Below are 22,586 nucleotides of genomic sequence, written 5' to 3'. Positions count from 1 at the left end.
TATACTCTTTGGTAGGTGTACTTAGAAGGACCCAACATAACATCTGTGGTATAGATATCAAATGCATAACATGAATCTAACCATGAATAAGCATCAGGTAAGCCAAAATCGAGAGACATTCACAAAATAAATAGCTTATTTTCTACACAAATATTAGTGAAAGGAAATGAATGACTGAGGGATAAATAAATTTAGTACATGATTCTGTTACAGAAAAAAATACATAACTATTGTAATATGATTGTGATAAGAGCTAACCTGGAATGATAGAAGATGCAGTTTTCCAATGATACTAAAATGGAAGAGAAGACCAAAAAAATGTAAATTATTTACTATATGGAATTCCCTCACAGTTTGGTTTAACATGCTGCATACCAGTTTTAAATGAAGAAGATACAAGTTTAATTTCTACTCTTATCAAATACTACCTCCTCAGTTATGCATAAGTCCCTTAATGACACACTCTCACTTATTTTGAATAAGACACTCTGTACACATAGAGAATTTTACAAATAATAGTCACTTTTTGTCCTATATTAGTATAATTTTTAATCTTTCTATAGCTTTGGCTTAATTCTGATATCATGGGGCCACGGTTGACAGAGTTATCCAAATTAACTCCTCCTCCCCCAAAGTGACTATAAATTATCTTCCTCATGACTTTTTGTTTCATAAAGCATACATTATTTGTTGTATGTCATGATATAAGCTATAAGCATCTTGAGGGCAGAGAGTCATAATCTTCATATCATCACAGAACAAATCACAACACTGGAACAAAAGAATGATTCAGGAATGTTTGCAGATGGAATGATTATCATGGATATCTAGGAAAGACCACTGGACTCTATTTTCATATTCTTCACTGTGCTCTCTTGGGAAAAGTCACATACTGCTCTGGTTTTTGCTTTCTTGGCTGTAAAACTATGATAACAGCATCTGTCTTCAATGCCTCCTGTGAGTTAATGAACACTGAGCCTTTGGATGTGCTTAACAAGTGCCACGCTTATTGGTTTTCTAGGGCTGTTGTAACAAATTATCCCCAACTTGGTGGCTTAAGATGACAATGAATTAGTATTAATTCTGTCATAGTTCTGAAGTCCAGAAGTTCAAATTCAAGATGTTGGCAGTTTTAGAAACTTCTGACTTAGAATTGGTTCCCTCCTAACTTTTGGCAGCTTAAAGAACCCTTGGTGCTCTTTGCCTTGATGATTTATCACTCCAATCTCTATTTTCACCACATGACTTTTTTCATCATATCACATTTCTTCACATGACTTTCCCTCTGTGTCTTTCTGTGTAGAGAAATTCTCCCATTTTCTTCCTCCTTCTTTGCTTCCCTCCCTCCTCCCATCCCTCTCTTTTCATCCCTTCCTTTTTTTCCCATTTCTTTCCTTCTTTTCACAGTACAGGGAATTGAACTCAGGACCTCACATATGCTAGGCAAATGCTCTACCTCTGAGTTGCACCCCTGGCCCTTTTAAAATTTATTTTGATAAAGATTCTCACTAAAATGCTGAGGTTGTCCTTAAACTTGTCATCCTACCCTTCAAATCACTGTGTTTACAGGTGTGCACCACAATACAAGGCTGAATTCTTCTGTTTTTGTTTTTTTAAGGCAATGCAAGTCTGCTTCTATTCATTAATGCTTAGATCATGATGACAGTGTTCTAGCATTTTGATGGAGATGACATGGTGTTCAGGACTTCTGATGGTACTCCATATATTGTTATATAGATGACAGCAACTAGCATTCAACTCTGTGTAATAGGTAAGAGTTGGTGCAATTGGTGAAAGTTTTTAGAATTTTTTCACATATTATCCATGAGAAGTACTAGTGGTAATTCCCCTAAACAGAAGTATTGGAGTAGGTAGTTGCAACAGCCCCATGTGTTAAAGGGAATAAAACCAGAGGATAAAGATAATGAAAGAAACCAGATATGGGAAACATATTAGAGAGAATCTTCAGAAATAATGGAAGTTACCAAAAATATCAAAGGTCCAGTGGTTCTTGGTCTAAGTTAGTCTATATTTGTATCTATATATTTATATACATTGACAGTCTTAAACTAAAAACATAGTCATACATATATATGTATGACTATGTTTTTAGTTTAAGACTGTCAAAATAGAAGTTGCAAAATTTAGAAGCTTCTCACAAGTTATTTAGACATAAAAATTTTAGACATAAAAATTTCCTTTGAAATTATTAGAATCTCTAAATTGAATGGTTCTAGATAACATAATTCAATGGTTATTTATTGAATATATATGCAATCAGCAGAATAACCCCTCAAAGATGCACATATCCTCATCCCTGGCTTTTTAAAGTGTATTACTTTAATTTGCAGGAGATATTTTGCAGAAATAACTCAGAATAGGAAGTTTAAAATAGGGAGAGTGTTCTGGATTGTTCCAGTAGGCCCAATCTAATTACATAAGTCAACCAAAGAATAGTATTGTTCTATCTTTATTTTCTAGAGGATTCTACCATCTTCACACATGATAAGGAAAACAACACTATTGCTAAAGGAACTTCAAAGCATTAAAGGTGTGAATTCTAAAATCATTCATATTCTATTCTATTTCTCTTTAGGTATTTATTTAACTGCACATTTCCTGCCATTCCATAGTAAAGAGTATAGGCTCCCTGTTTCTCTTGTTTTAAGGTCTTGGGTGGTCTTTCTAAGGCCAAACTCTCATATTACTAAGCTTTTCTCTAAACTATTATCATGTCTGTTTTCTGAGCCAAATGCCCATCTTTGCCTACATATATATTTAAAAATTGTTAAGAAGATTAAACCTCAATTAATACCTCAACATAAAACAGTAAACAGATATCAGAAAAAACTATAGATTCCAAATTCTATATTGAAGAACAAACAATACTTGTTCAACACATCTAAATTTTTTGCCATTGGGTTAGCCACACTAGACATATTAGTATTTTCTATAGGTGAAAAGTCTATCCAAAATACACACACACACATACACCTATATATACACACACAAACACACACACACACACATACATATGTGTATATATATGTGTGTGTATATGTGTGTGCATCTCTGTGTATGTGCATATATATCTGTATCTATATATTTATATACATCTATATCTATATATACATCTGTATATATATATGTATATATATACATCTGTATATTTTATATATATAAATAAATTCTGAAATGGAGCTTCAGTCAGAAATATACTATATGATTCTTTAATACAAAAAATACCCCACTTATTCAAGATACTTTCAACCATGTTTTCTTCATAAGATTTTTAAAACTCCCTTTAATGTTTAATCATTTCATATATGACCTTTTAATTATTAACACTGTTGAAAAGTTGAAGCCAGCAGAAAGAGTAAATAAATAGTTTTTATCCAAAGCTAGCAACCCCACCTTTAAGAAATACAATACATCTAAAAGAGAGACCTATCACCAAGGAAACATCAAATCACCAAGGTATCCACTTCCCAGAAGAGACCTGCAATACAGTACCTACCCTTAAGTTGTGAAACAAACTATTGAAATTTACTCATGCAGTCTTTTCTTTCAGACATTTAGTTGGGTTAATATTCACTCTGTCTTTTTATGTCCCGTTTTCCAGTTTCCTTCAAGAAATAAATAAGAGACATGTGGATTGAATGAATGATGTCCTTTTGTGTGTCTGTAGGAATCTCAGTACTTATTCATCCATAGCATCAGGTTGCTAATATGTCAAGAATACTGGCTGCAATAATATTATTTACTCAGAGTCTGCTACATAATTTATGTGCTCACTGCAAAATGGAAATATGCTGTTCCTCATTCAAAAAGCAGGAGGAAAATATCATTAAAATAATAGCATTTTCCTTTATTTCACAGGTTTGTTTTGACTTCTCATGATGTTTTTATTTATTATTGTGTCATTCTAAGTAAAGAAAAATTAAAATTTGTTTTAGGATGAATTTTACTGTGCATTGTAAAATTGCACAATGCCAATTTTAATGCAAATATAGAATACTTAAAATGTATTTGGAATCACGGAAATTACACAATTCACATTTTGTAGTTTGTACATACATAGATAGGTATTTTATTCTTACCAGAACAGGGAAATTGTTTACAGAATTAACTCAACAGCATTTTATTCACTTCTTGACACTTGCACTTTCCATCAACACTCTGCTTTTAACTTACTGGTGAGTAAGGAAAGATTAAAAGGCAAGGCTGACTATGGGTATTCCTGTCTTTCCCTTTCTTTCTATCATTCTTTTTAGTGCAAGTGATTTGATAATATAGGAAATTAACATGAGCAATGAAGGATGTTTTAGGGTTTCTTCATCTCTCATGGTTTCTCAAAATGCACTTGCCTTCTTTCCATTCAAGGAAGGTTTTAGTTGGATCAGAAAGCACTGCCTTGGCTGGGCGCTGTGGCACACACCTATAATCCCAGCAGCTGAGGAGGCTGAGACAGGAGGATTGCGAGTTCAAAGCCAGCTTCAGCAATTTAGCGAGACATGAAGCAACTCAGTGAGACTCTGTCTCTAAATAAAATACAAAATGGGGTTGGGAATCTGGCTCAGTGGTTGAGTGCCACTGAGTTCAATACCTGGTACCAAAAAGAAAGAAAGAAAGAAAGAGAAAAGGAAAAAAGAAAGCACAGCCTTTTTAAGGTAAGCAGAGCCATTCTTTGTCAGTATAGACACAGCCTACTTATCTTGGATTCACTTTGAGTCTCCCGAACTTCCATGTATCTTGGATCTGCAAGAATTTTTTGCCTATGGGACATCTCAAACACTGTATGTGAATGGAAAAGGGGACATATATGTTTTGTATAGTCCTTTGTGACATTTGGATATCCCAAACTGCAGGTTCAAAGTTCATAAATTATTAAGACTTTCAATATGGTGACAGCAAAGGATTGCAAATATTTGACACTTCTGTGCTTGAGGCCTCCACGGATATGAGGTATTCCCCAAAACCTCCTGTTGACATGGCAATATTCAGAGGCAACATGATTAGATTATGACAGTTGTAACCTGATCAAGTCCATCTTAGATGGAATGGCCTGACTGGGTGTTAACTGTAGGTACATGGGGCATGGCTGGAGGGGATGATCACTGGGGGCATGGCCTAGAAGGGTGCATCTTCCCTGCTGCAGTCTCTTCTCTCTCTCTCTCTCTCTCTCTCTCTCTCTCTCTCTCTCTCTCTCCTTATCTCTCTCTCTCTCTCTCTCTCTGTCTCTCTCTGCCTCATAGCTTTCGCGGGGGGAGCCTACTCTTTCCCCATGATACGCTGCTTCAACATGGTTCTAGAGCAATGGAGTAGACAATCTGTGGGCTGAGATTTCTGAAACCATAATCCTCAAATAAACTTTCCCTCTTCTAAGTTGTAACTTGTGTTACAACTTGTGTTGTTTGGGTCACAGCAAGGCTATATATATATCATATATATTCTTCATAATCATAAAACCTTCCTTGAAATTATGAATTGAATTCCTCCATATGCCCAGTGCCATCTTTATTTTATTTTTATGTGGTGCTGAGGATCGAACCCAGCGCCCCACGCATGCCAGGTGAGCGCACTACCGCTTGAGCCACATCCCCAGCCCCTCTCCTAGTTTCTTACAGAATAAAATGAATAATCAAAAGTAATTGATCATTTCACTCAAGATTGAATTAAAGATCAAGCTACAACAAAATCTGAAACTGATCATTTTAACTAGTTCTTCAATATTCTATAATGCAAAACCAAAATTAGTGGAACTGTTTTTATTGCATGGCTAACAGAATTCACTGTAATAATTCTATAGTCACAAGACAGGCAGTCCTCACTTGCATGGTATTATTTGAACTGACATTAACACATATTAGTATAGTGTCCTCACTCTATTACCATGGATGGTGTTTGCATGTGGTTTTCAGTTTGTCTTTGTTGTTGTTCATTAAGATGTTATTGATGGTGCTGTGAGGTTAAGTCCAGCAGACCTAGAATTGGCCTGAGCAGTACCACTATGGTATCTGCATAGCACTAATTCTTGGTTAATGCATAAAATATACTTTTCAGTGTTGTTTTGTGACCATGCATTTCAGGGATTTGGGCATGACTTGTCCCAGTTTATCAACACTGCTTAATCAGTAAGAATTTATACCTGGTCTTGGAGACAACCCCAGTGGGTTCTGCTATTGGGGCTAATTACATAGCAGAAATACACTTCTGTCACTAGTGGAGTGTTAAGAAATCCCAGTCAAAACTATGGAATCCATAACTCCAGGGCAGGTTGCACACAAGCTGGTAGTTTCTGATTTTAGGTAGAAGACATCTACATAGCTCTTACACACAGTAGGAGCCCATATCTGTCTTCTTAGAACCTCTCGTTGTGAGGTGTTTGGCTCTGATTCATTCTAGTTTTAACGCTGTATCTATGTTATATAATTTTACTTCAGTCATTGTAGATTTCTATGTATTGTCACTTTGAGTCATCCATTCCTTCTTTAATAATTCATCCTAACTACTGCCATTTGTGCATTTACATGTGATATTTTTATCAGTTTTATGTACACATGATTTTGAATTTTGATACTCGTAAAATATTGTGTAACTAAGACTAATTATCAGGATATAGGTCAAAACTTTATTCTAAAGTATTATTATGTATCCTTGTACATAATAATATGTACCTTGTATATGTACCCTGCCCTACTCCAGGAGACCAGGCTTTGAAAGATCTTTTATACATGTATTTTCACTCAGGGGCACTGCAGTTTATTTCACAGGGTTGCAGTGGGCTATTTTACATATTTGAGAGAAACACAGATACCACACAAACTGCAATTGCTGAACTGAATTTAACTACTCAATAAACTGAACTGTTGGGTAGTTCTTTGGTCTGGGGCACTATGAAGACAGAAACCCTCTGTCATGTATCTCACAATGAAGAGGAGCTATTACTGTGGCCCAAGTGGTGGGGAAGGTGCATCACTTATGATTATAATGGCAACAATAATAACAATAACTGGCCATGGGTGAAATAGGAGTTTGTTTTTCTCAAGAATCAAAAAGCTCAGGATAAAGGACTGATAAGGGCAGCTCCTCAAAACTCACTTAGGATATGCTATTGTCACAATCTTTACATGGTTGCCACACACCAAACATCACACCTATCATCCAGGAAGGAAAAAAAAAATAAATCAGAAGAGCTGAGAGGTGAAATAACAGCCATACCAAGAGTTTAGCCTAATCTTCTAAAACCTTCCTTAGAAATTAACCCACTGATTTTCTCTTACATTTCATTTGCTGGAGGAAGATTTACATGACCACATCTAACTCAAGGGATTAAGAGAGTATAAAATATTTTGTTTTCTAGAATTTATAATAGAAATGGGAATGAGGTCATGAATGACTTTATTTTTTGGGAGGGATGTACTGGGGATTATACTCAGGGGTACTTGGCCACTGAGCTGCATCTCCAGCCCTATTTTGTGTTTTATTTAGAGACAGGGTCTCACTAAGGTGGTTAGTGACTTGTTTTTTGCTGAGGCTGGCTTTGAACTCTTCATCCTCCTGCATCAGGCTCCTGAGCTATTGAGATTGCAGGTGTGGGCCACCACACCTGGCCATGAATGGGCTTGAGTCCATATATAAACACAGACAACATAAATATCTCAAAATTATTCCACTACATGCTGTGAGAACATATCATCTTTAAGTCTACTAATGCCATTTGTAAGTTATCTGCTTTGTGTGGTATAGGAAAAGGTTAAAAAACATTGCTTTGCATTTGTTGGGAAGAAAATACTTAGAGCACTAACTAAACAGTAAGTCTTCTTCATTATGTGACAGTTCTATGATTATATCTTACACTATCATCTAAAATTCTGTCAATTTCACATAAGCTGTTGTGATAAAAATAAGTTTCCCAGGCTTTTAATTGAACAGGGAGGTTTTTATTCAGCCACAAATCCCTCCATCACACCATGTCTACCTCACTGAATAATCAAATCCAGATGTGACAGATAGGGAAGACAACGTGTCCATGATGGACAATTAATCAACCACTGGGGATGGCTCTGCCAGTTTTGAGATACCAAATAAGCTTAAGAACTAACAGCATCCAATTTTGTGGCTGACTGAATATGCAAATAATTAAAATTTTGTGAATATATATATTCAATTCTGTAAATGGATTGGAAGTTTGAGTTCATTGTTTGGACATTAGATGGCACCAAGAAAGTGAATTGAGAGGATTCCAACATGGCAGCGGGCGCGGAGAGATAAAGTCTCTGACCTCTTCAGCTGTGCAGGCATAGGGAGTCGTAAACAACCTAAATTCTGTTTGCTCAGGATCACTAGGCAATGCTGAGCTGACATGGATCTGGGGCGAACAGTCTGGGCCTCTCAGAACACACACTGAGCCCGGATCGGCTGAATTCAAGCTCCCGTTCACCTGCTTCCCGCAGACAAACAGCTGTGACTCAGCACTAATCCATCCAGCTGAAACAACTGGTCAGCCCTTCTGATCCTTCTGATCCTTCTGATCCTGGTAAATGCCAGCCGAGCCTTCATAGGTAGTGGCCACAGGTTTGAAACAGGGCTTGGGAGAGACAGTAAGGACCCATCCGTTGCATTGGTCACCCGGCAAAGGGAAATGAACTGTCGCCATTTGCAAGAGATACCACCATGGCAGAGAACTGACGTCACCAGAATGCGGCGGAGGAGATAACTTCATTGAAACCTGCGGCTACAGGTGTGTAATTCCCTAGCCTTCTCTCTCCACACATTGGGGAAAACTTAAGGGCCCCTCCCAGCTCTCCCGTAAGGGCCCCTCCCAGCTGTCTCGTGAGTGCGATAGCCAGACCGAGGGAATCAGATGTGGCGCGGGACCCACGGCGCAGAACTCCCTGATACCGCTCCCACCAGTGCTGACAACTGAGGTCTCTTGCACCAGCTACCAGGGGCGTGGCTACCAGAGGGCAAGTAAAATTCACTGAGGATTCTCAGCCCCAAGCTCTACAAACTTAGGGTCTGAGGGAATGGCAAACAGGGAGAGTGTGCCCAGTCGTTCATGAAAACAAGGCTCCTGGGAGCAGCAGACCTGGCGTGTAGCCAGTATTGTGATGAGCGGCACCCGTGAGAGGGGCCTGGCTAGAGGAAAAGTGGGGAAGTGACTAGAAACAAGAGGAGGCCCTAGGCACTCAGGATTGGAGACTTGCCCAGTCTGGGAGGAGGAGCTGCTGCACAGTGATTGGTTCCCGCATATTGACAGGAGAAACTTGGCCTGTTGGGCACAGTGCCACCTATTGGAAGAGAAGTTAATCAAACTCTAAGACTTCATTTATTAGGTTTTTTTTCTCTTTTTTTTGATTTGGGTTTTTCTTTCATTTTCATTTTTCTTCCTTGTTGTTTTTTAATTTTTGTTTACAATTTTTAAAATTTATTTCTTCTAATTTTAATTTTAATTTTATTATTATTATTATTTTAATTTTTTTCTTTTTTCTTTTCTATTTTTCTTCTTCTTTTGTCTTTTCATTTCTTTTCAATTTTCTTATTCCCCCTTCCTTGAATTCTACCTGCTTACTCTCATTCTCTTTAGTGACTTCTTCCCTTCCCTTCTAATACCTTTCCTCCCAAGCATCAAATAAATTTATAGGAGCAAATAGTAACTCAGCAGTCAAACAGAACAAGAAGTAACACGAGCAGCTTGAAAAAGCAAGGAAGAAAAGGAGTACAAACAATGCAGGACAGCATAAATATTCAGGAGGACCTAGAGGCATCAGAAAAATGGTCATATAAAGAACTCAAGGAACACCTTACACAGATGGAATGGAACCTTAAAGAGGATACGAGACAGCAAATTCAAGCAGCGAAAGAACACATTGAGAATGAATTACATAAACAGATAAAAGAAGAAGTTAAGCATCTTTATCAGGAAATAGAGATTATAAAAAATAATAAAACAATAATTCTAGAAATGAAGGAAATGATAAACCAAATTAAAAACTCAATTGAGAGTATAACTAACAGAGTGGAGCAAGCAGAAGCCAGAACGTCAGATAATGAAGACAAAATATATCATCTTGAAAAGAGTCTAGCCAACTCAGAAAGGCTGGTAAAAAATCACGAGAAAAACATCCAAGAGTTATGGGATAACATAAAAAAAACAAACTTACGAGTCATCGGGATAGAAGAAGGTACAGAGATTCAATCCAAGGGAATGAGTAACCTGCAGAATGAAATAATTACAGAAAACTTTCCAGAAGTAAAAAAGGAAACAGATATACAAATTGAAGATGCATACAGGACACCGAACACACAAAATCACAGTAGACCAATGCCAAGACACATTGTTATGAAGATATCCAATATACAGAACAAAGAGAAAATATTAAAAGCTACAAGAGAAAGGAGACAGATTACATTCAGGGGTAAACCAATAAGGTTAACAACAGATTTTTTATCACAGACACTGAAAGCAAGAAGGTCATGGAACAATGTATTTCAAACACTGAAAGACAATGGATGTCAACCAAGAATTCTGTATCCAGCAAAATTAAGCTTCAGGTATGACAACGAAATAAAATTCTTTCATGATAAACAAAAGTTAATAGAATTTGCAGGCAGAAAACCAGCATTGCAAAGCATTTTGAGCAAAACACTACACGAGGAAGAAATGAAAAACAATAACCAAAACCATCAGTGGGAAGTGCCTCGGTAAAAACAGAGGGCGAGGGGAAAGATAATCATGGAGAAACAAACTATTTTTTTTTAAAAAAGGATAAATAATCAAACATGGCTGGAAGTACAAACCATATATCAATAGTAACTCTGAATGTTAATGGCTTAAACTCTCTAATAAAGCGACATAGGCTGGCATCATGGATTAAAAAAACAAATCCAAAAATATGCTGCCTTCGGGAGACACATCTGATTGGAAAAGACAAACACAGGCTGAAGGTGAAAGGATGGGAAAAAATATACCACGCACATGGTCCTCGTAAGCAAGCAGGGGTGGCCATTCTCATATCGAATAAAATCGACTTCAAGACTAAGTTAATCAAAAGGGATAAGGAAGGATATTATATACTGTTAAAAGGAACCATTCACCAACAAGACACAACGATTATCAGTATTTATGCACCAAATAATGGTGCTGCGACATTCATAAAACAAATTCTCCTCAAGTTCAAGAATCAAATAGACCACAACACAATAATTATGGGTGACTTCAACACACCTCTCTCACCATTGGACAGATCCTCCAAACAAAAGTTGAATGAAGAAACTATAGAACTCAATACCACAATCAATAACCTAGACTTAACTGACATATATAGAATATATCAACCATCATCAAATGGATATACTTTTTTCTCAGCAGCACATGGATCCTTCTCAAAAATAGACCATATTTTATGCCATAGGGCAACCCTCAGTAAATATAAAGGGGTGGAGATAATACCATGCATTTTATCTAATCATAATAGAATGAAATTGGAAATCAATGATAAAAGAAGGAAGGAAAAATCCTTCATCACATGGAAAATGAACAATATGTTACTGAATGATCAATGGGTTACAGAAGACATAAAGGAGGAAATCAAAAAATTCTTAGAGATAAATGAAAATACAGACACAACATATCGGAATTTTTGGGACACAATGAAAGCATTTTTAAGAGGAAAATTCATCGTCTGGTGGTCATTCCTCAAAAAAAGAAAAAACCAACAAATAAATGAGCTCACACTTCATCTCAAGCCCAAAAAAGGAAGAGCAAAACAACAGCAAATGTAGCAGAAGGCAAGAAATAATTAAAATCAGAGCGGAAATCAATGGAATTGAAACAAAAGAAACTATTGAAAAAATGAACAAAACTAAAAGTGGGTTCTTCGAAAAAATAAATAAGATCGACAGACCTTTAGCCATGCTAACGAAGAGAAGAAGAGAGAGAACTCAAATTACTAGCATACGGGATGAAAAAGGCAATATCACAACAGATGCTACAGAAATACAGAAGACAATTAGAAATTATTTTGAAAACCTATATTCCAATAAAATAGAAGATAGTGAAGACATCGATAAATTTCTTAAGTCATATGATTTGCCCAGACTGAGTCAGGAGGATACACACAATTTGAACAGACCAATATCAATGGATGAAATTGAAGACGCCATCAAAAGACTACCAACCAAGAAAAGCCCAGGACCGGATGGGTATACAGCGGAGTTTTACAAAACCTTTAAGAAGAATTAATACCAATACTTTTCAAGTTATTTCAGGAAATAGAAAAAGAGGGAGCTCTTCCAAATTCATTCTATGAAGCCAACATCACCCTAATTCCAAAACCAGAAAAAGACACCTCAAAGAAAGAAAACTACAGACCAATATCTCTAATGAACCTAGATGCAAAAATCCTCAATAAAATTCTGGCGAATTGAATACAAAAACACATCAAAAAAATTGTGCACCATGATCAAGTAGGATTTATCCCTGGGATGCAAGGATGGTTCAATATATGGAAATCAATAAATGTTATTCACCACATCAATAGACTTAAAGATAAGAACCATATGATCATCGAGATAGATGCAGAGAAAGCATTCGACAAAGTAAAGCATCCCTTTATGTTCAAAACATTAGGAAAACTAGGGATAACAGGAACTTACCTCGACATTGTAAAAGCTATCTATGCTAAGCCTCAGGCTAGCATCATTCTGAATGGACAAAAGTTGAAGGCATTCCCTCTAAAATCTGGAACAAGACAGGGATGCCCTCTCTCACCACTTCTATTTAATTTAGTCCTTGAAATACTAGCCAGAGCAATTAGACAGACAAAAGAATTTAAAGGCATAAAAATAGGAAAAGAAGAACTTAAAGTATCACTATTTGCGGACGACATGATTCTATACCAAGAAGACCCAAAAGGGTCTACAAAGAAACTACTAGAACTAATAAATGAATTCATCAAAGTGGCAGGATATAAAATCAACATACATAAATCAAAGGCATTTCTGTATATCAGCGACAAAACTTCTGAAACGGAAATGAGGAAAAACACTCCATTCACAATATCCTCAAAAAAAAAAAAATACTTGGGAATCAACCTAACAAAAGAGGTGAAAGATTTATACAATGAAAACTACAGAACCCTAAAGAGAGAAGTAGAAGAAGATCTTAGAAGATGGAAAAATATACCCTGTTCATGGATAGGCAGAACTAACATTATCAAAATGGCGATATTACCAAAAGTTCTCTATAGGTTTAATGCAATGCCAATCAAAATCCCAACGGCATTTCTTGTAGAAATAGATAAAGCAATCATGAAATTCATATGGAAAAATAAAAGACCCAGAATAGTAAAAGCAATTCTAAGCAGGAAGTGTGAATCAGGCGGTATAGCGATACCAGATTTCAAACTATATTACAGAGCAATAGTGACAAAAACAGCATGGTACTGGTACCAAAACAGGTGGGTGGACCAATGGTATAGAATAGAGGACACAGAGACTAATCCACAAAGTTACAACTATCTTATATTTGATAAAGGGGCTAAAAGCATGCAATGGAGGAAGGATAGCATCTTCAACAAATGGTGTTGGGAAAACTGGAAATTCATATGCAACAAAATAAAACTGAATCCCTTTCTCTCGCCATGCACAAAAGTTAACTCAAAATGGATCAAGGAGCTTGATATCAAATCAGAGACTCTGCATCTGATAGAAGAAAAAGTTGGCTCCGATCTACATATTGTAGGGTCGGGCTCCAAATTCCTTAATAGGACACCCATAGCACAAGAGTTAATAACAAGAATCAACAAATGGGAGTTAATTAAACTTAAAAGTTTTTTCTCAGCAAAAGAAACAATAAGAGAGGTAAATAGGGAGCCTACACCCTGGGAACAAATTTTTACTCCCCACACTTCAGATAGAGCCCTAATATCCAGAGTATACAAAGAACTCAAAAAATTAGACAATAAGATAACAAATAACCCAATCAACAAATGGGCCAAAGACCTGAACAGACACTTCTCCGAGGAGAATATACAATCAATCAACAAGTACATGAAAAAATGCTCACCATCTCTAGCAATCAGAGAAATGCAAATCAAAACCACCCTAAGATACCATCTCACTCCAGTAAGATTGGCAGCCACCATGAAGTCAAACAACAAGTGCTGGCGAGGATGTGGAGAAAAGGGTACACTTGTACATTGCTGGTGGGACTGCAAATTGTTGCGGCCAATTTGGAAAGCAATTTGGAGATTCCTGGGAAAGTTGGGAATGGAACCACCATTTGACCTTGCTATTGCCCTTCTCGGACTATTCCCTGAAGACCTTAAAAGAGCATGCTACAGGGATACTGCCACATCGATGTTCATAGCAGCACAATTCACAATAGCTAGACTGTGGAACCAACCCAGATGCCCTTCAATAGATGAATGGATAAAAAAAATGTGGCATCTATACACAATGGAGTACTATGCAGCAATAAAAATGACAAAATCATGGAATTTGCAGGGAAATGGATGGCACTAGAGCAGATTATGCTTAGTGAACCTAGCCAATCCCTAAAAAGCAAATACCAAATGTCTTCTTTGATATAATGAGAGCAACTATGAACAGAGCAGGGAGGAAGAGTAGGAAGAAAAGATTAACATTAAACAGAGACATGAGATGGGAGGGAAAAGGAGAGAAAAGGGAAATTGCATGGAAATGAAGGGAGACCCTCATTGCTATACAGAATTACATATAAGAGGTTGTGAGGGGAATGGGAAAATTAACAAGGAGAGAAATGAATTACAGTAGATGGGGTAGAGAGAGACATTGGGAGGGCAGGGAAGGGGGGATAGTAGGGGATAGGAAAGGTAGCAGAATACAACAATTACTAATAGGGCATTATGTAAAATTGTGGATGTGTAACCGACGTGATTCTGCAATCTGCATTTGGGGTAAAATTGGGGGTTCATAACCCACTTCAATCAAATGTATGAAATATGATATGTCAAGAGCTTTGTAATGTTGTGAACAACCAATAAAAAAATAAATAAACACCTTGATAAAAAAAATAAATAAATAAACACCTTGATCAAAAAAAAAAAACAACAAAAAAAACAAAAACAAGAGTTAATAACAAGAATCAACAAATGGGACTTACTTAAACTAAAAAGTTTTTTTCTCAGCAAGAGAAACAATAAGAGAGGTAAATAGGGAGCCTACATCCTGGGAACAAATTTTTACTCCTCACACTTCAGATAGAGCCCTAATATCCAGAGTATACAAAGAACTCAAAAAATTAGACAATAAGAAAACAAATAACCCAATCAACAAATGGGCCAAGGACCTGAACAGACACTTCTCACAGGAGGATATACAATCAGTCAACAAGTACATGAAAAAATGCTCACCATCTCTAGCAATCAGAGAAATGCAAATCAAAACCACCCTAAGATACCATCTCACTCCAGTAAGATTGGCAGCCATTATGAAGTCAAACAACAACAAGTGCTGGCGAGGATGTGGAGAAAAGGGTACACTTGTACATTGCTGGTGGGACTGCAAATTGGTGCGGCCAATTTGGAAAGCAGTATGGAGATTCCTGGGAAAGCTGGGAATGGAACCACCATTTGACCCTGCTATTGCCCTTCTCGGAGTATTTCCTGAAGACCTTAAAAGAGCATGCTGCAGGGATACTGCCACATCGATGTTCATAGCAGCACACTTCACAATAGCTAGACTGTGGAACCAACCCAGATGCCCTTCAATAGATGAATGGATAAAATAATGTGGCATTTATACACTATGGAATATTACGCAGCACTAAAAAATGACAAAATCATAGAATTTGCAGGGAAATGGATGGCACTAGAGCAGATTATGCTTAGTGAAGCTAGCCAATCCCTAAAAAACAAATACCAAATGTCTTCTTTGATATAATGAGAGCAACTATGAACAGAGTAGGGAGGAAGAGCAGGAAGAAAAGATTAACTTTAAACAGAGACATGAGATGGGAGGGAAAGGGAGAGAAAAGAGAAATTGCATGGAAATGAAGGGAGACCCTCATTGCTATACAAAAGTACATATAAGAGGTTGTGAGGGGAATGGCAAAATTAACAAGGAGAGAAATGAATTACAGTAGATGGGGTAGAGAGAGAAGTTGGGAGGGCAGGGAAGGGGGGATAGTAGGGGATAGGAAAGGTAGCAGAATACAACAATTACTAATAGAGCATTATGTAAAATTGTGGATGTGTAACCGAGGTGATTCTGCAATCTGCATTTGGGGTAAAATTGGGAGTTCATAACCCACTTCAATCTAATGTATGAAATATGATATGTCAAGAGCTTTGTAATGTTATGAACAACCAATAAAAAAAAGAAAAAAAAGTAAGCAAAATATCCAAACAGATGCCTCACCAAAGAAAATATACAGATGTCAAATAAGCTTATGGAAAGAAGCTCAACACCATGTGACATTAGGGAATTGCAAATTAATACAACAATGAGATACCATTACATGTTACAAGGGCCAAATCCAAAACCCCACCAAATGCTGGGGAGGAGGTGGAACAATAAGAAGTTTCCTTCATTGCTGATGAGGATGTCCCACTGGAAGACAGATTCACAGTTTCTTACAAAATTTACCAGAGGATCCAGCAAGCTCTTTGGTGTATCCTCAAATGAGTTGAAAACTTATGTCCACAAAAGAAAAAAACCACAAATATTTATAGGAGCTTTATTCATACTTGGTGAAATTTGGAAGCAAATGGGTAAATTAACTGTGGTACATCCAGACAATGAAATATTATTCTGCACTAAAAAGAATGAACTATCAAGCTATGCAAAGACATGGAAAAACCTTAAATACATATAACTAAGTGAAAGAAGCCAGTCTGGAAAAGCTATGATTCCAACTATCTCACATTTTGGAAAAAACAGAACTATGGAAACAGTAAAAAAAAAAAAAAATCAGTGGTTGCCAGGGACTAGCTGGGAGGGAGGAATTAATAGATAGAGCACATAGGAGTGAAACTACTCTATGTTACTATAATGACGGCATGTAGCATTATACATTTGTCAAAACCCATAGAATATGCAACACCAAGAGTGAGCCCAAATATGAACTATGGATTTGGGGCGATAATGATGTGTCATTGGAGATTCATCCTTTGTAACAAATGTCCCACTTTGTTGCAAGATGTTGAAGTGGAGGAATCCATGCCTATGTGGGTGGGGAGAGAGGATGTGAGAAATCTTGGTACCTTTTCACTTAATTTTCTGTGAACCCAAAACTACCCCTCAAAATAACAATAAAGTGTATTTAAAAAAAAAAAAAGAAAGTGAATTGAAATGGTTTAGATTTTTACATTTTGAGCTTAGGGTTTCCCTGACATTTTATAGGACATTTATTATACTGTTAGATGAATATCCATTCAAAGGAATTAAAGAAACATATACATAGAATACATTGGGTACTGGAAGCCCATGACTGAATGGATCATATAAAAGAAAAGATGGTAAATAGAGAATGCACTCAATAGTGAGATTAGTTTTAATATACTATGAATATATACATATATATATATATATATATATATTTGGTTTTTGTTTTGGTACTGGAGACTGAGCTCCATGGCACTCGACAATGTAGCCACATCCCCAGCCCTTTTTTGTATTTTTATTTAGATACAGGGTCTCACTGAGTTGCTTGGTGCCTCACCATTGCTGAGGCTGGTTTTGAACTAGTGATATTCCTGCCCCAGCCTCCTGGTACTATGAATTTTTATAACATTTCTAAGGATTTTAACACTGGCATGGAATTTTCAGCAATTTTAGAAAGTAAAATTCTTATAATTCTAAAAATTTTCAATAGATATTCTGTAAATGTTCTTAGATCAATTCTTTCTAGCAGATTATATAATAACATATCACATATATACCTTACCCATTTCTTTATATTATTGACCTGGATACCTGCATAAGATTCTGAATATTCCTAGATATTTGGAATAATTTAAATATGGGTACTATAATAGAGATAGATTCTTTTTTAATCTCCTAAAGTAATGGTTTTGTCATTCATGATCCTATTTACCAACACCTCCTTTCTAGAGGATCTCAAAAATAGAATACTCATCATATTATTAATGCTGAGTTGTGAAACCTGGTACTTGGAAGAAGAAAGGTATAATGAAATGAAAAATTTAGGTCAGAAATAAGACCAAGTAGACAACAGGACATTTCTTTTCTTTTTTAAAAATTTTTTATTGGTTTCAATTTGTTACACATGACAGTACAATGACCTTGACATATCATACTTTTGAATCAGATGGGATATGATTTATCATTTTTCTGAGTGTACAGGTTGCAGAATCACATTGGTCATGCAGTCACGTAGATACACACAGCAATAATAATGTCTATTTCATTCTACTATTCTTCCTTTCCCCCTATCCCCGCCCCTCCCCTCCTATCACTTCTCTCTACCCAATCTAAGGTGACATTTCTACCCTCGTGTATTATGTGAAGAAAAGTGAAGAGAGAAGTAGATCAAGCAGAACAAATGCTAAGTTTACTACCTCCACACATGACTTCCATTGAAACCTAATCCCCTTGATAACTAATCCAAGGCTAAAACAGACAATGATCAAATGAATTTATTTAGATCTACCTGAGATCATTACCACTAGAGAGAAACTTCTATTTTCTCTGGCATGTTGATAATTCTTGTTTTGTATGACTTAGGGATTTTACTCTGATACCTCCATGTTGTGTGATATATGTGTATGTGTGTATTTGTGTGCATGTGTATTGAACACTTTGTAGGCTGTTTTCCATCAAGAAATAGAGTAGCATGTTGAAGTGATAAGCACACTTCATTTAATAGATGGAAAATATCATGATCATCTTGAATTCATTTTTACCTGGTTTCCATGTATGTGAGATTATAATATTCAATGGAGAACAATTTTACAACTGTTTCTGATAGAAAAGTATATATAACATGTTTTACACATAAGTGTAGGAGGTTTTCCAGAAAAAAAAAATTTAGTCCTCTAGATCACTCTAACCTGAAATAGGAGTCTCATGACAAATATGCTGGCAGAGATAAGTCTTCTCTTTCTTCTCACAGCTAGAAATAATTGATAATTACTAATAAGTATATTTAATATAAAGTTGCACTTAATCATAAGATGTAAAGTCCTCAGAATCAATATCTGAAGGAATACTTTGAAGCCAGTTTAGTAACCATGAGCTTACACATCCGTAAGTCATGTGGTTTCAAATATAGCCAAAGTTCTAGGTAATTGACCATAATGTTCTATTGCCTATGGTGGGAAATATGCCTGGATTTAGAGTTATTCAAGATGGAAGAGCTGATATTTTACTTATTTAAAATAATTTATAAAAATGTTAAGAGGTGTATATCCATAAACATAATAATTATTTTACACATGTTTAATTATTCTTAAATATATGGACAAATAAAATAATTGTCCATAATGTGGTTTTAAGAAATGGATATAGAGTTCCTAAACAGTTTGTTATATGTGGGAATAGGTTAAAGGTATGTACTAATATTAGACTTTTTAAAATTAACATTATAACCCATACTGTCCAGGAGAAAAACCAAACAAGAAGGTAATCAGATGTAACTTCTGATTAGAAGAGAAATTAAAGTGTTTTAAGATTATTTAAACATTTCAGAGAAGGCAAAGAAAATATAATTGAATACAGAGGTGAAAACTAGTGAATAACATAAGTAAATTAAAATGTATCAATAATTTTATCACATGGAAAATGACTAATTTCCACCCTTAATACACAACTGTTTCAAGACTAGATAGAAAAAGTCTTATTATATGCTGCGTCAAATGTACAGGTAAAGATTAAAAAAAATCTTAGTTTTATAAAAAGTATTAAAAATGTTTGAACATCAATAAAAGTCCTAAAAAATATGCAGCACAAATGTTTTTTAAGAACTGGAAAATTAAACAGCCCATAAGCACAGTTGAAGAAAGAATTAGTGAACTGGAAGTTGTAATTGAAGAAATCACTTCATACACAGAACATATGTTAAAGAAATAGATAATACAGAATATTTAGAAATAAATCTATGTCCTTTCTAAATTTCCTAGTATGTGGTATTCTCTCATGGCAGCACAAATGGGTTAAGACAGACTTGATAAGACTAAACAGATCTTCAAGTCTTAAGAAACATAAATAAAAATGAATACGCACTCATGATCATTAGAGTGAAACCAAAATATCAAAGAAGTATATACAAATAAGTATATATAATGCAGTATTCTGACTAATGTGAAGTTAAGGGCTTTAGAGTCTTGCTCACACTTGACAGCTTCTGGAGAGCAGATATCCAATATGGTTCCATCTTTAGTTTTTTGGTGTGTAGTAGTGTCTCACATTTAAGTACCATCTGACCTTGAAGAGCTTATGAGGTAGAACAAAATTCATCCTGTGACAGGTGTACAAGGAAAGTGAGGTGAGAAGACAGAGGAAGAAAGAATTTTTGACTACATGATGAAGACATAATCAAAGAGACAGTATGTGAAACAAGAGTGAAGTATTAACTCAGTTGGCAATAACTATAAGAAAATGACATGAGCAAAATATGGAGATGAATACCACATTTGGGGAATATCATATAACTATACTTAGCTAGATAAAAGAGAAAAGATACAGTGATACACATGAGGAACATGGACTTCCCTGCAGTAACATTGCAACACCATGCATGGGATGAGATTGAGCAGCTATAGAGTTGAATTCTAATGTAATGGATTTTGGAATTTTCCTGAAAACAAAGAAGCTCCATCAAGTTGGTTTGTTTAGACAAGAATAGTACATATCAGCCTATGATTTGTAAAACTAGTCTTTCTAAAAATAGAATATATGGGATATATTTAAAGAAGAGGTTGTGGCAGGTATGGAGACTACTTAGAGGGTCAATTAAATAGCTTGAATAAAGAAAACATAATCATTTGTTCTTTTGATGTTTTGATTAAACCTAACTCTGTGTGTGTGTGTGTTTGTGTAGAAAAGAGGAAAAGAAGTGGGAATGAGAAAAAGAATAATTCTAGCGTGAATAATTCTGTAAATTTAAAGCCAATTGCATATATATTTTCCTCTTTCCCAATCACACACACACACATACACACATACACACACATTCAATTTGAAAAACCCTGTATTGACATTTTTGCCTATGTAATCAAAGGTGAGTTATTTTAAACATCAAATAACTAGATATTAACATTCTCATCTTACCTGATCAACTTTTAAAATGAATGATTTCTGGGAGGATTAATCATTAAATAGAAGTACATATATAAAAAATAATTGCTGTGCCCAGCACATGTGGACACTTAATAAGTGTTTCTAATAGAATGAAAGGCTACAATGACATCCATATATTTTCATTTGATATAAAACTTCTCAGAGTACTTTTGCTGCTTGATAATGGCAGTTTATCCTCTTAACCATGGTTCTAAGTTGAGCATGCTAAACATAATTTATATAAGTTATAGGCTTAATCTTCTGGATAGTGTTTTTTCTTATCTTCATCATGAGCTTTCAAAGATTTTCTATCTTCTAGTAGTACAGAGTTAATCATGTTATATACATTTTGCATGATATTGTTACCAAGGCTTCCCTCAGTTTTAAAAACACTCTAACCTCTTAATTAATAATAAGCCTAATTTGAGAGAACAATGAATTTCAACCATCAAGCTGCATAAATAGAAGAAAAGCATCCAGAGCACAAGATCAGTGAATCCTACTTTAATTGAAAACTGGGAGTACCTTCGTGTTGAGCTTCAATGTCTTACATTTTCTGCACAGTGATCTTAAATAAAGAAAATTAGATATTTTTAATATGGTTAAATGACTTGAACTAGGAGCACCAACTGAGCTGATAAAAGGAGACACTTTGATATTAACATTACATGGAATTTTCTAGTGACTAAAGCCATCAGACAACAGAATGAATTTTGTTAGCATCTAATAATTTCTCTGTCAGTGGACTCAGCTCAAGCGTAATTTGGCCTGCTCTTTAGAAGAGTACAGAAGTAAATATCAACCAACTCTAGGATCACTGCTTTTTTTAGACTATGATATTCAACAATGCCCTTCTCATGTCTTTCCATAGATAGTTTACTTATATAGTTTTGAATATTTTAAACTGAAAAATAATTTCATGCTGATTAGACTCTAATGGAATGAACATTATTTAGTTGATTATTACATACCTGTTGTCATTTCAGATTTTAAATTTATCTATATAATACTTCTAGCAATCCTGAAAGGTATTATTTTCAAATGTTCATAATTTTCCAAATATAATAGCATAACATGTTAAATAAAAAATACAAAATATTATGTATAATGTGTTCCAATTGTTGAAAACAGTTGCTTTCTGCTTCTAGTCATCTGCATTGCACAACATGCATATTCAAATACACCACCCACACGTGAATGATCAGAACAAACTACCTTAAATTGACTATTGTGGCTATCTCTAATTTTGGATCATGATAGCTTCTTAATTTTTTATTGGACTCTTTTGATTTTTAAAATTA

The sequence above is a fragment of the Spermophilus citellus genome (genome assembly GCF_964194105.1).
Source record: "Spermophilus citellus genome assembly, chromosome: 7".
NCBI lineage: Eukaryota > Metazoa > Chordata > Mammalia > Rodentia > Sciuridae > Spermophilus > Spermophilus citellus.
The sequence above is the reverse complement of the archived record's forward strand: the minus strand, read 5'-3'. Positions refer to the sequence as shown.